The sequence below is a fragment of the Thalassophryne amazonica genome, chromosome 17, assembly GCF_902500255.1.
Source record: "Thalassophryne amazonica chromosome 17, fThaAma1.1, whole genome shotgun sequence".
In the NCBI taxonomy this organism is placed as follows: Eukaryota; Metazoa; Chordata; class Actinopteri; order Batrachoidiformes; family Batrachoididae; genus Thalassophryne; species Thalassophryne amazonica.
In genome coordinates this window covers 26135885-26149242 of record NC_047119.1, presented here as the reverse complement: position 1 = coordinate 26149242, position 13358 = coordinate 26135885, and the positions used below count along the sequence as shown (strand labels likewise).

At 41.6% G+C, this 13358-nt stretch overlaps 1 protein-coding gene across 5 annotated transcripts in view; it reads left to right on the top strand.

Moving 5' to 3' along the window:
* The window catches only part of rgs3a (regulator of G protein signaling 3a), a 288184-nt gene that overhangs the window by 144471 nt on the left and 130355 nt on the right, over positions 1-13358 (top strand). The window lies entirely within an intron of this gene.

The window sequence follows — 13358 nt, the reverse complement described above, 5'->3', positions numbered from 1 at the left end:
ACTCAAAGCGTGCATTAGCTTTTAATTTTTTTGTAGATGCAGTCTAGCAGTCTCTTGTCTAAATCAGTTCTATTAACTAACAGAACTGCTGCATGCAATGTGATTATTAAACATGATTTTACCAGTTTAAGTTAAGACAATAATGGTGCTCTCGAGATACGCTCCTTTCTGTCATCTTCTGTAAGTCTTCTGGGTTTGCAAGTGCAAACATGTAAGCCTTTGAAGATGGCTTTTTATATTAACTCCACACTCAAACAGAATAAGAAGTCAGTCCTCTACAGGCCTTGAGGCCTATTCGTCCCTAGATTCTGTAGCATGAAGTAGATGTGTCTATAACTTGCCCCGAAACAGGACGGAAGTCTGATGTAGCCAAGGCTGGTACCCATTTACAGCTGGGTGGACTTGAACAATCGAGACAGGTCAGACTACCTGTCTGACCTGTCTTGATTGTTCAAGTCCAAATCAAACCCAGGCCTACATCTGTCTCTGTCTCGCTCTCTCTCTCTCCACCCATCTTTCACCCCATTACACAGGGCACCATTCTACTACGGTCACGCATGAGCCAAAAAAGTGCAAAAAGGGGATGAAGCGCCTTAATCCAGCGTCACAGATCGAACGCTCCCCCTAAAAATCAGTCCCCCTGATGACGCGGTTCACGGATTAACACCTCGTTTCTGCTTCAAACTGCACTCCAGTCATCATCTATCTCAGTGACAGATATCTAAAGCTTTAGTACAACAATCATTTCCACATAAATTCAGCATCATTTCATCATAAAAGATGGTGGAAGTGATCACAGCGCCGCGGCTAAACAAGCTGCTAGCTGATGTGTTCAATGCGCGTTGGATATTTCAAAGCGTCATGGAATTTTGCCTTGTTTCTCCTTAAAACTGACTATACAATGATTTAAGAGGTTTTACCTTGTCATCTGATGGTTAATAATCCCATTAAATTCATTTGATTGCTTTGTCTGAAAAGACTCTGTCTCAGACGTGCTGCTGTGGTCCGAAATGAAGCATGCAGAGATGCAAAAGGCGGACTGATTTTTAGGATTTTTTAACTTTGAACAAAAACCACAACAAACACTGCTGTGGCTTTAAATGTTTACCCCGATGGATCACAATCAAACAAGTTTCAAGCAGTAGTCACTACAGATACTCCGTTTCAAGAAGTTCAAACATGATTGAAGCATACCCAGAAATTACCACATACTATCAATGATTTCGAGAATCAAGATGAAATTTTTGAACAGTCCAAAAATTGGATCCCGAGTTCCAATCTGGTGCTGATGATGGTCGTAACTGCTACATTTACCAAAGTTGTTCAAGACTGAAAAAGATACATCATGAAGTTACTATTATGCTTCAAAATGTGCCAGGATTTGCTGTTGTGGAGTTTCTTGATTAAACAGGAAGAAACGGTGCTTAGTGGAATAGCCCTGTTAGGAGGAGTTGGGGTTTCAGATTGGGGTTTGGTTGGGGGTACTGGGGCTTGTTTGCTCAAGTGGCTAGTACGGCTATTACTAGCACAGCCACAGAAACTGCACATGTAGATTCCAGTGTGGTCAGGCTGTTGGATGGATCTTTCAGTTCTTATGCAGTAGCGCTTCCATTAAACCTCTGCTAGGCCATCCTCCCTTCTCGGGCCACACCCCTGTCAACTGCATTTTCCCACACATTCCAATTTCCTGCCACATTTTCCCAGATGCTAGTTGGCATGCCACCCTTCTTTAGGTTGTTGTATAGCACATCCTTGTGCTGCAGTCTCTGTCACTGTTGTTCTCTGTCCTGCAGAGAGTTGCCCATACAGGATATTCTCGGCAGGTGTCCATTAGGGATGTGAATCTCATCACTGACACCAATTCGATATGCACCTTGATACACTACCAGCGATATGATACATCTTTCGATACATGACAATAACAATGATATGATGCGATACGATTCACCTCTGTTCTCGATTCATTGTGATTTGATATGTATTTGACGACGATTCAATTCCTCACAATGCGATACTATGCGATACGATGCGATTTGGTGCGATACAGTTCTGATTCTAATCAAGACAGAGGCCTTTCTAATTTCTACTGGAACACATTTCTCTGCTGGAAGCGGAACACAGACTTTGGATTTTGATGGCTGATTTTTCGGATCTGTGAAGTAATCGTCGTGGTCAGGGAAGACGGTGTTAGAAGATTTGATTTTATTGCGGCTGCCAGCTCCAGGTTTGCTCCAGGTTTTACTCCTTATAAGCAGCAAATTTACCAGATGCAACATTAAGGAACAAGAATCCCTTCCCTCATGTGGAACCTGTTTGATCACACTGTCAGAGCTGAAACAGTACAGTAAACAGTAAGACATCATCACTCTCAATGAGTGACTTAAAGTGAGTCAGTCATTGACAGAGTACCGCCTTGGCAAAAGTCATTTGAGATACTTTCTTACCAGTCTTGCCGAGTGGTGCAGTGGTGACACAGGATTCTTTCCAAACAACCTGCGTCTTGTCAAGTTTTCAATCTTTTAAAAAAAAAAAAAGCCAAAATATTTCCAAACACCTGATTTAAATGTTTTAGGTGCATCAGAAATGGCGTCCAACTGCTTGCTGCTGTTGTCATGGGCCTCCATGTTGAAATCGATTTGTTGCAGTAGAAATATGCTTTCAGGCTTCCGTCAGTGATGGTGCAGTCAATGTGCCGTTGCAAAAAATCAATGCAAGCATGCAGTGACTGATCCATCGTGATTTCAGACGACAATTGAATCAATGCACACTGAATGAATCGATACACTCACACTGCACGTTTGTATCTAGATACCGATTCATATAGATTAATCTCCAGATCCCTAGTGTCCATCCTTCATATTGCCCACATGGCCCATCCAACACTGTTGTACACTCAGGACAATGGAAGATGCTGAAGACATGTTGGCCCATGGATGGAACTTCTGTGTTGGGTACTTTGTCCTGGCAGGTTAGGTGCATTAAGAACCAGAGATGCCATTGTTGGAGTGTATCTATTTGTTTAAGGTGTCATTGCTAGGGACACCAAGCCTCACATCCATGCAATAAAGTAGAGAGCACTACTGCTTGATATACTTCAAATTTGGTGGCAAGTCAGATGCCACTTTGACAGCAGAGACAACCTTAAAATTTACCTGATCCTGACCTCAATCTCAAAGTCAAGGATACCATCTGATGCTATGTTGCTGCTGGCACTAATGGGCCTCAATATACAGCAAAAACATGGCTTGTATTTTTCAGGTTGGGCAGTGGGTAGCACTGTTGTCTCACAGCAAGAAGATTGTGGGATCGCGTCCCGCATGGTTCTTTCTGTGTGGAGTTGGCATATTCTTCTCGTATTCGCATGGGTTCCTTGCGGGTGCTCCAGCCCCCCCCCCCCCCCCCCCCCACTTCAAATACATGCAGATTAGATGAATTGGTGACTCCAAATTGACCATAGGTGTGTGTTTGAATGTGTTATTCTGTCCATACGTGGTCGTGCGACAGACTGGTGTCCTCTCCAGGATGTATCCCACCTCACACCCTATGTTTGCTGGGATAGGCTCTAGGCCTCCTGTGACCTTTGGTTACAGTAAGTGGGTATAGAAAATGAATGTATTTTTCAGCTTTAAAAAATATCACAATCACTTTAAAAGTTGTGTTCACTTTAGATTCCAATCCCAAGCTGATCATTTCATTCATTTTCACTTGTGCATAGTAGTGCAAACAGAAGGTCCCCAATTCAATTCCACACTGTTCCCCATTCTTCATGGAGTTGTCAGGAAGGGAATTCCAAAGTGCAAAAATGATATCATGCAGATGCATACTGATTCTGGAGTCCTGACCCTGAGTGAAAACGGGAGCAGCTAAAACAAAATTATATTATTATGCACAAAGCGGCACATGAGCAGAGGGAGGAGGAGGTGACTGGAAGCCTGTAGGCAAGATGTTTGGAAAGAGGATCCAGTAGTTAGCCAACAGAGAGTGATTGGGTTTGATCAATATTGGGCTTGTTTTGTTTCTTCCACTCTTGAATATACCTGACAGCTTTGCTCTACTAAACAAGCAGCAACGCAGATGGTGGCTGCAAGTTGTTTTGTCCAATCTCATCAGTTGTCCTTCTCTTTGTATGCCCTCTGCAAATCATACATATAATTTTTTTGTCAGGTTAGTGAAGTATGTCTTCAGCAAATGAAGGGTTTCATCACACTTTTAATATTGGCGTAAATTAGCAGTTCCCAAATGGGGGCTGCCCCAAGGACTTTTGGGTGTTGATTTCGAATCTGACCTCCCTAAATCGAACCACTAACCGTGACTGACATAAATAAGAGGCTTGTACTTTCCTGGTAGTGGAACATCATTAGAATCAAGGCCTGAAAAGTCTTTGAAGAGTTTCCTCTTCTGAAAAGGAGGGACCTACAGGTGCAAAAACTATTACAGAGAAAACTTACCAACTTTAGTCGCATGGTTATTATTGTCCAGATCTCTATGCGGTGGATTATTGCTTAGCACAGTGTTTCCCAATCCTGGTCCTCGGATCCCAAAGTACCACACATTTTCCATTTCTCCCAGCTCTAACTACACGTAATGAGTCAAATCAGGTAGTGTAGACTGACTGAGCTGATTTGGTCTCTGTAGATCTGGAACAAATGGGAAAACATACAATACTTTGGGTTCCGAGGACCAAGATTGGGAATCGCTGCTTTAGCGTCACACCAGTCTCCACCCTCATGTGGTTTTGAACTGGATTAATGCTTTTACACTGGATGACTATACTGCAGAAACCCTGGAGAAAAATATATCCAAACTGAGTGGGTGCAGATTTTAATATCATATCAAGACTGACCAGTTTGAAGTCCACTGTCTTGCTCAAGGATGCTTTGACACACAGCCATCTGTAACTGGGTCTTTGGTGGACATGCAACAAAAATTTAATGACTCTTATTCTGGTTGGAACAGCTAAAAGGCCGCTCTGATGATGGCTGTGGGGACTTAGGTTAGCAAGCTTTAATCAGACAGAAAAACAGCAAAGAACAGGGTTTTGATGGGGGAGAAAATTTAAATAAAAGTGTGATGTTTGTGAGGGCAATGTCACTTTTTTCATCTTTACACACGTTCTGTGTATTTTTCCTCTTAGTCATCATCGTATCTGGGCCAAATCTTGAGAAACTATAGCACACGGTCTAAAGTGCATAATCCATATGGGTTTGGGACGTGTCCAACCCTACTTTATTTACATAATAATCTAAGGGCAAAGTACAGCAAAGGGCACAATGGGTTACATTCCTGTGTGATTTATATACCAAAAAAAATCACATGTTCATAATAATAATAATAAAAGTAAGTCGCTTTGGCTGCTTGTTTTCATTTGGAATCACCACAGCAGATCTGAGGTGGATCTGCATGTTGAATTGGCAAAAGGTTTAAGCTGAATGCCCTTCTTGACACATCTTTACATTACACAGAGGAATGTGGCAGGGGTTAGGGTTGAAGTGGGAACCTTGTGCGCTGAAACTAAGTGCATTAACCACTTGGCAACCACTCCTGATGTAATAATAATTAATAATAATAGTAATAATAACTAGCGCATTGCCTGTGGGGATCCACAGGCTCTAGATTGGGTAGTGTTTATAAAATAGGTAGCTGACATTTTTCAAGGGTGGTAATAAATTGTGCAAAGTTTTTGTAATGAGTTGGAATGGCGTGTGAGTCCACAATTTTTTAGAACCTTAGACCTCAACAATTTTTAGAAGAACAACTCAACCCTTTTATTTCATGTTAATTACGTAATTGTTTAATGTTAATTTACTGTCTTAAAGTATTATAAATTGTTTAGGTTTGTGTCATCAAAGACACACTATTATTATTATTATTATTATTATTATTTTAATTTTACTTCTATTTTGTTATTTCCTTTTTAAATGTTTCTTTGTGGCCTGTACCTCTGTGGATCTGCTTATGTAAGGCGCAGCTGACTGTTTGGCTATATAGATAGCAGAAAGCCACACACCAGACTTTCAACAAGGTTTTTGATGTTTATGGTGCACTTGTTTTCAGCTGCAACATGATAGCAACACACCAGCACGATGCCAGATCACGCCTCATTTCAACACCGACACTCCCATGGGTGCACACTGATGACCATAACTGCACTTGCTGTTTAAACAACATGGGTGCTGTGTGTGAAATGACAAATGCATCATTTGGAAACTAGCAATCAATGACATTTGCGCTGTGTGTTGCTTTGCTATTAATCTTGATAATAATACAGAATGATGTCAGCGTGCAACGTGTGTTTGTAACGTGGAGGTTTTCAGAGTTCTCACTTGGCTGCTCCTTGAAAAATCTCCTTGAAACTTGGCACACAGCTTCATCTTGGTCTGTGTCCACGATTACCACAAGCTTCTTCTCTGTTTTTTTATGATTTATATGTAGGCCGATCAGAACGTGTTCTGGAGACAAGGCTCTGACCTTGGTCACAGTGTATTATGCTAGTTTTTGGACTGTGGGAGGAAACCATAGGATCCGGTTCATGCAAATTGCACACAGATAGGCCTTCGCTGTGAGGCAGTGGTGCACTACTGCGTACAACCCCAGCATACAATATATGCAGCCTGGAGAACTCAAAATGCTTGACAGTACTTTGCAGTGCATGTTACTGGATAGCTGATCCACACAGCCCATATTACTTGTGTGCAATATATGCTACCTGCAAACATCTGCTCTCACAATGCACGTATACACCCCCCCCCCCCCCCCCCCACACACACACACACATGCACACACACTTTTTGCTTTTGAACTGTGCTGTATAATATCATTAGCAGCTTATGAATCTTTTAAAGGGCCGTTTTTCAGAGATTCCAGACAGAATGATTGGGGCGTGATATCTGCCCCACAGGCTGTGAAAGAGGAGAGAAAAGGCAACAATATTATTCAGTCTGTCCAATTAAGCAATGTGTAAAAATAGAAACCTTTACATAAGACAGAAATTGAGTGAAAGGGAAAAAGCGTTTCAGTTTAAGTAGATTTTGGACTTTATGCAACCCCTGAAACAGGGTTTTCTGCTGTATAATATGCATATTCTAATGATAGTTCCTAAATGTGTACTACCTATTTCGTATTACATACTTTTGTTGACCTACTTATATAATTTTTTTTCTTGTGTCCTGTAGTGTCAAAGGAGCTTTATTTCACACTTGCTATCAGCAATGTCAGCAATGATTTTTTTTTTTTTTTTTTTTTTTTTTGTGGCAGCCTATGTTGATTCAGCTGGCCTGGCTGCTCTCTGGGACATCCTGACACTTTGTGGGATCCTCAGAAAGTTGTTGGACATAGTTAGCCTATACACGGTAGTGTGACTGCTGTGAGGGGCAGGAATTCAGAATTTTTCCCAGTAACAAACACTGCAAAGACTGGCCCTCTCAAAATAAGACAAATAATCTGAAATCTAGCCAAATCAAAAAAAAAAAAAAACTGCCAATGGGGTAAGAAAAATTTACTTGGTTAGAATTCTCAAAACTACCAAAATGTGTAGGCACTGAATAATCAAAATGTGCCTTAAAAGTAGACAGAATCCTCATTTTAAGATTAGCTTCTGTCTTAAAATAAGGAAAATAATCTTGTTCCTTTGCTTGCATGATGTGAAATCCATTGCCTTTCCTTGTTACTGGTTTAATGCAGCTTGATAATAGCTGGAAAAACTTAAGAAAAAGTGAGATATATTTCCCCAAATAAGACATTGTTTCTTATGTAAAAAAAAAAAAATGCTTGACAAGATTATTTTTCTGTTTAGACAAAATTAAGTCAAATTTTCTTTAAACAAGTCTTTTTTTTTATTAGCCATTTTTGCAGTGAACTGGTGTTCCTCAGGGAGGTGTTTTGGCTCCCACACTGTTTATATATGCTTTCATGAACTGTGTGTCGGGTAGGATTCTGGAAACCAGCGACTTAGGTGGCTTTGTTGGTGAGTAAATATTTACCTTACTGACACTGACTTTGCAGACGATGTTGTGATCTTTGCTGAATCAGTGGATACCCTGATTACACCACTTGTGAAGATGAGTGAGGAACAGGAGAGTCTGGATTTGCGATTGTCCTGGATCAAGACTAAGACCCAGGCTTCCAATGACTTTGTGGACTTTTCTATCGAAAGCCTATGCAGTCAAAGTGTTGAACTTGTAGACATTCACTTGTCTGTACAGTGACATTCATGTCTCTGGGTACTCATACTTTGAGATTGGGAGACATCTGAGAAGCTCTTATGTAGTCACATGGTTTCTGGACAGAGGTATTTGGCAATGCTGATATCTTTGCAGGAGAATGACAGTCAAAGGTTTCCAAAGGTCCAAACTCTTCCGAAGGTGCAAGGTTCCTGATGCTTCCTGCCCTACTTTATGTTTTTTATACTTGGATGCTACCAAGTGAGCTAAGGCATGTTTGTGGGCTTTGGTCTCTTTGGAGGATCCTTGGTATTGGTGGAATGACAGTGTCAGTGAATGGTTACTTGGGGAGACTCAGAGGATTATCATTTGCGGAAGCATCAGTGATGATACTTTTGGCCATGTGGCATTCCTATGGCATTCCTCCAGCGGATGGAGAAGACTAAGAGGATGCCCACGTTTCACCTGGCTGAGGCAGATGGTTATTTCTGAGATGTGGGGATGGACCGATTATCTACTGGGATGAAGACAAGGTGGCTTTGTAGTGTGGTGGAAGTGCACGCTTATAGACTTGACTTGACTTTCTGTTCAGGCTTGTAACTGTGCAGAAGATCAATGGCAGTTTCAAACCTCAGGCTCAAAAAGATGGATGCGGGACTCAAATATGAGCACTGCACTAAAATAATACCAAACCTGCAGAGTATGTAGGTGCAAAGACCAGATTGTATGACAGATTTTATGTGCTGGTTATTTACATATCAGCGTGATACTGTTGTCTACAGTTCATATTTGACAAAACACAGAGGAATGCATTGAATCAAACAGGTCTTATTTCATGCTTTTTAGAGCTGTACATTTATTTATTACTTCTGCTGAAATAGATTATTTTCATTTGCAACGCTTTGTTATTCTGTATATATATACACTCAACAAAAATATAAACGCAACACTTTTGGTTTTGCTCCCATTTTGGATGAGATGAACTCAAAGATCTAAAACTTTTTCCACATACACAATATCACCATTTCCCTCAAATATCGTTCACAAACCAGTCTAAATCTGTGATAGTGAGCACTTCTCCTTTGCTGAGATAATCCATCCCACCTCACAGGTGTGCCATATCAAGATGCTGATTAGACACCATGATTAGTGCACAGGTGTGTCTTAGACTGCCCACAATAAAAGGCCACTCTGAAAGGTGCAGTTTTGTTTTATTGGGGGGGATACCAGTCAGTATCTGGTGTGACCACCATTTGCCTCATGCAGTGCAACACATCTCCTTCCCATAGAGTTGATCAGGTTGTCAATTGTGGCCTGTGGAATGTTGGTCCACTCCTCTTCAATGGCTGTGCGAAGTTGCTGGATATTGGCAGGAACTGGTACACGCTGTCGTATATGCCGGTCCAGAGCATCCCAAACATGCTCAATGGGTGACATGTCCGGTGAGTATGCCGGCCATGCAAGAACTGGGACATTTTCAGCTTCCAAGAATTGTGTACAGATCCTTGCAACATGGGGCCGTGCATTATCCTGCTGCAACATGAGGTGATGTTCTTGGATGTATGGCACAACAATGGGCCTCAGGATCTCGTCACGGTATCTCTGTGCATTCAAAATGCCATCAATAAAATGCACCTGTGTTCTTCGTCCATAACAGACGCCTGCCCATACCATAACCCCACCGCCACCATGGGCCACTCGATCCACAACATTAACATCAGAAAACCGCTCACCCACACGACGCCACACACGCTGTCTGCCATCTGCCCTGGACAGTCTGAACCGGGATTCATCCGTGAAGAGAACACCTCTCCAACGTGCCAAACACCAGCGAATGTGAGCATTTGCCCACTCAAGTCGGTTACGACGATGAACTGGAGTCAGGTCGAGACCACGATGAGGATGATGAGCATGCAGATGAGCTTCCCTGAGACGGTTTCTGACAGTTTGTACAGAAATTCTTTGGTTATGCAAACCGATTGTTTCAGCAGCTGTCCGAGTGGCTGGTCTCAGACGATCTTGGAGGTGAACATGCTGGATGTGGAGGTCCTGGGCTAGTGTGGTTACACGTGGTCTGCGGTTGTGAGGCTGGTTGGATGTACTGCCAAATTCTCTGAAACGCCTTTGGAGACATTCAATACATGAGCAACAGCTCTGGTTGACATTCCTGCTGTCAGCATGCCAATTGCATGCTCCCTCAAATCTTGCGACATCTGTGGCATTGTGCTGTGTGATAAAACTGCACCTTTCAGAGTGGCCTTTTATTGTGGGCAGTCTAAGGCACACCTGTGCACTAATCATGGTGTCTAATCAGCATCTTGATATGGCACACCTGTGAGGTGGGATGGATTATCTCAGCAAAGGAGAAGTGCTCACTATCACAGATTTAGACTGGTTTGTGAACAATATTTGAGGGAAATGGTGATATTGTGTATGTGGAAAAAGTTTTAGATCTTTGAGTTCATCTCATACAAAATGGGAACAAAACCAAAAGTGTTGCGTTTATATTTTTGTTGAGTGTATATATATATATATATATATATATATATATATATATATATATATATATATATATATATTTGGACACAAGACATACAATACAGTACAAATATTTTAGACGACTTTTTTTAAAAGATTATCCACAAATAATAATAATAATAATAATAATAATAATAACAAGCTTTAAACATTAAATAATTTATTAAAAAAAAAGAAAGTACTTTGCATTAAAAGTTAATCAAATACATGTCATGTGACTGCCCTTCACCTTGAAAAGAAAATTTACTGTTGGGTCCAAAGGTATTTGGACACCAGCAATTTAATTTAGCCCCTGTAGGTTATCAGAGCAGTGATGAAATGAAACAATTAATACACGTTTCGCATTGTTTAAGTCAAGGGGTTTAACAAAAAATATTGCATTCACAGCCATTTTTATACACTGCCTCATTGTTTGCAGTGGCCAGAAATAATTCCACAAACTAAATGTGAGGGTTATTGTTAACATAAATAATAAATTTTCCAGTATGTTTTCTTTATAAAAGTCATGGGATGGAGACATGAACATTTCCAAGTCACTGGACATGTTTTTGAACTTTTTTATGTAAATCTTTAAGAAGTACAAACAGTATGGCACTATATGTACAACTCTAGCAGAAGGCAGTGCTCAGAAACTGAGTACAAGAGAAACTGACTACAAGGAGGAAACTAGTGAGGGACACCACCAAAACACCCACGACAACGCTGAAGATTTATCTGATGCATCATCAACTTCATGATGGAGTGGAGCAGAGTAGGGTTTTCTTCAGCATTCAACACCATCCGGCCTGACTTGCTCAGCAATAAGTTATGTGACATGAAGGTGGAGGCTCCACTGGTGGCTTTGATTACCAACTACCTCACAGGCTGCCCACAATATGTGTGGCTTCGGGACATTACATCTGACACCATCAGGAGCAGCACGGGGGCACCACACAGGATGGTCCTGTCTCCCTTTCTGTTCACACTCTATATCTCATTCTTCAAGTTCTGGTCACAGTCCTGCCACCTGCAGAAGTTTTCGGACGACTGCCAGTGTGGACTGCATCGGCAGTGACCAAGAGGCTGAGTACAGGAGTGTGGTGGACAGGTTTGTGGAGTGGTGTGGACTCAACCACCTGCAGCTCAGCGTATCTATGACGAAGGAGCTGGTGGTGGACTTCAGAAGACGGAAGACCTGTCTGAACCCAGTTACCATCCATGGAACTAAGGTGGACATTGTGAACTATTACAAGTACCTGGGTGTCCACATGGACAACAAACTGGACTGGAATGTAAACACAGATCCTGTGTATAAGAAAGTTCAGAGCCAACTGTACTTCCTCAGGAGGCTCAGATCATTCAATGTCTGCAGAAATATGTTGCAGATGTTTTATCACTCGATGGTCTCCAGCGCCATCTTCTATGCTGTAGTGTGCTGGGGCAGCAGGTTGAAGGCAGCTGACATGAACAAACTCAACAACCTCATCGGGAGAGCTGGCTCTGTCCTGGGGGTGAAGCTGGAGTCTGTGATGGATGTTTCGGAGAGGAGGATGTTGAGAAAACTGCTCACCATCTGGGACAACACCTCCCACCCCCTGCATGCCACACTGAGGTCCTGTCAGAGCACCTTCAGCCAAAGACTAAGGCCACCGAATCAGAATGCCACAAGAAGTCTTTCCTACCTGTGGCAATCAGACTGTATAACTCCTCCCTCTTCTGCAGGATGAATAGTTAATGAACAGAGTGTTTCAGTTACTCAGAGCTACTGTATGTGCAATACTGTCAAACATCTTGTGCAAGTGTCTTCTAGTCATTTTGCATAAACATGTACTCATTGTTCTCACTGTTAAAAAAAAAAGAGAAAAAAGCAATGTTTACTGTTGGCGGTTGCGGCACTCTGGCAAAACAATTTCCTTGGGGATTAATAATGTTCCTTCTTATTCTAAAAAGATGTGGACTTTCAGCTAGAGTTTGCCACAAAGCACACAGGAGACTCAAGCCTAGATTTTATTTTTTGTTGTATGAAAATCCTTTTGTTCGCAACTCCACTATGAAGCTGTGGCTAGTTGGTGCAACAGACAGAAGCTGCACTGTCCCCACTTCCTCTAACTACAGCCACAGAAGCCTATAGTGCCTTAAGAATTGCCTGGGTGTCTTGGTGGCTTCCCTCATGAGTCTCCTTTTAGCACCCATTTTTTGGAGAATTGTTTTGCCTACTGTATTTCTTAATGATTGATAAAAATTAAGTCCAAGACCCTTTCAGGTATCATTCTATGAAGCTGGCAGGTAATTTTTAATGAAGCTGATGTTAGTTTTTTGAATAACAGACAAAAAAAACAAAAAACAAAAAACACTCTTTAGTATTTTCTATTTACTTTCAATTAAGACATGTCAGTTTTGAGGAGGGTATCACATACTAATGACAGTGGTGGTGGTCTGGTGGTGGTGGTGGTGGGGGGGAGTGTGTAGCAAACATAAACCACATTTAAACAGAATTATGGTGCCTCAGAGTCTTACAAAGTACTGTATGTACTTTCTTTGAAAGGCACACACAATTCAGACAAAAATCAAACCACAAGTAGACCAAATTTGGAAATTAGCAGTGATTCACAAGGGACCACACAACATGTGTGACTCTAACTCCCACACAGCACCACATTCTTTTCCTATCTGGCTCACTCA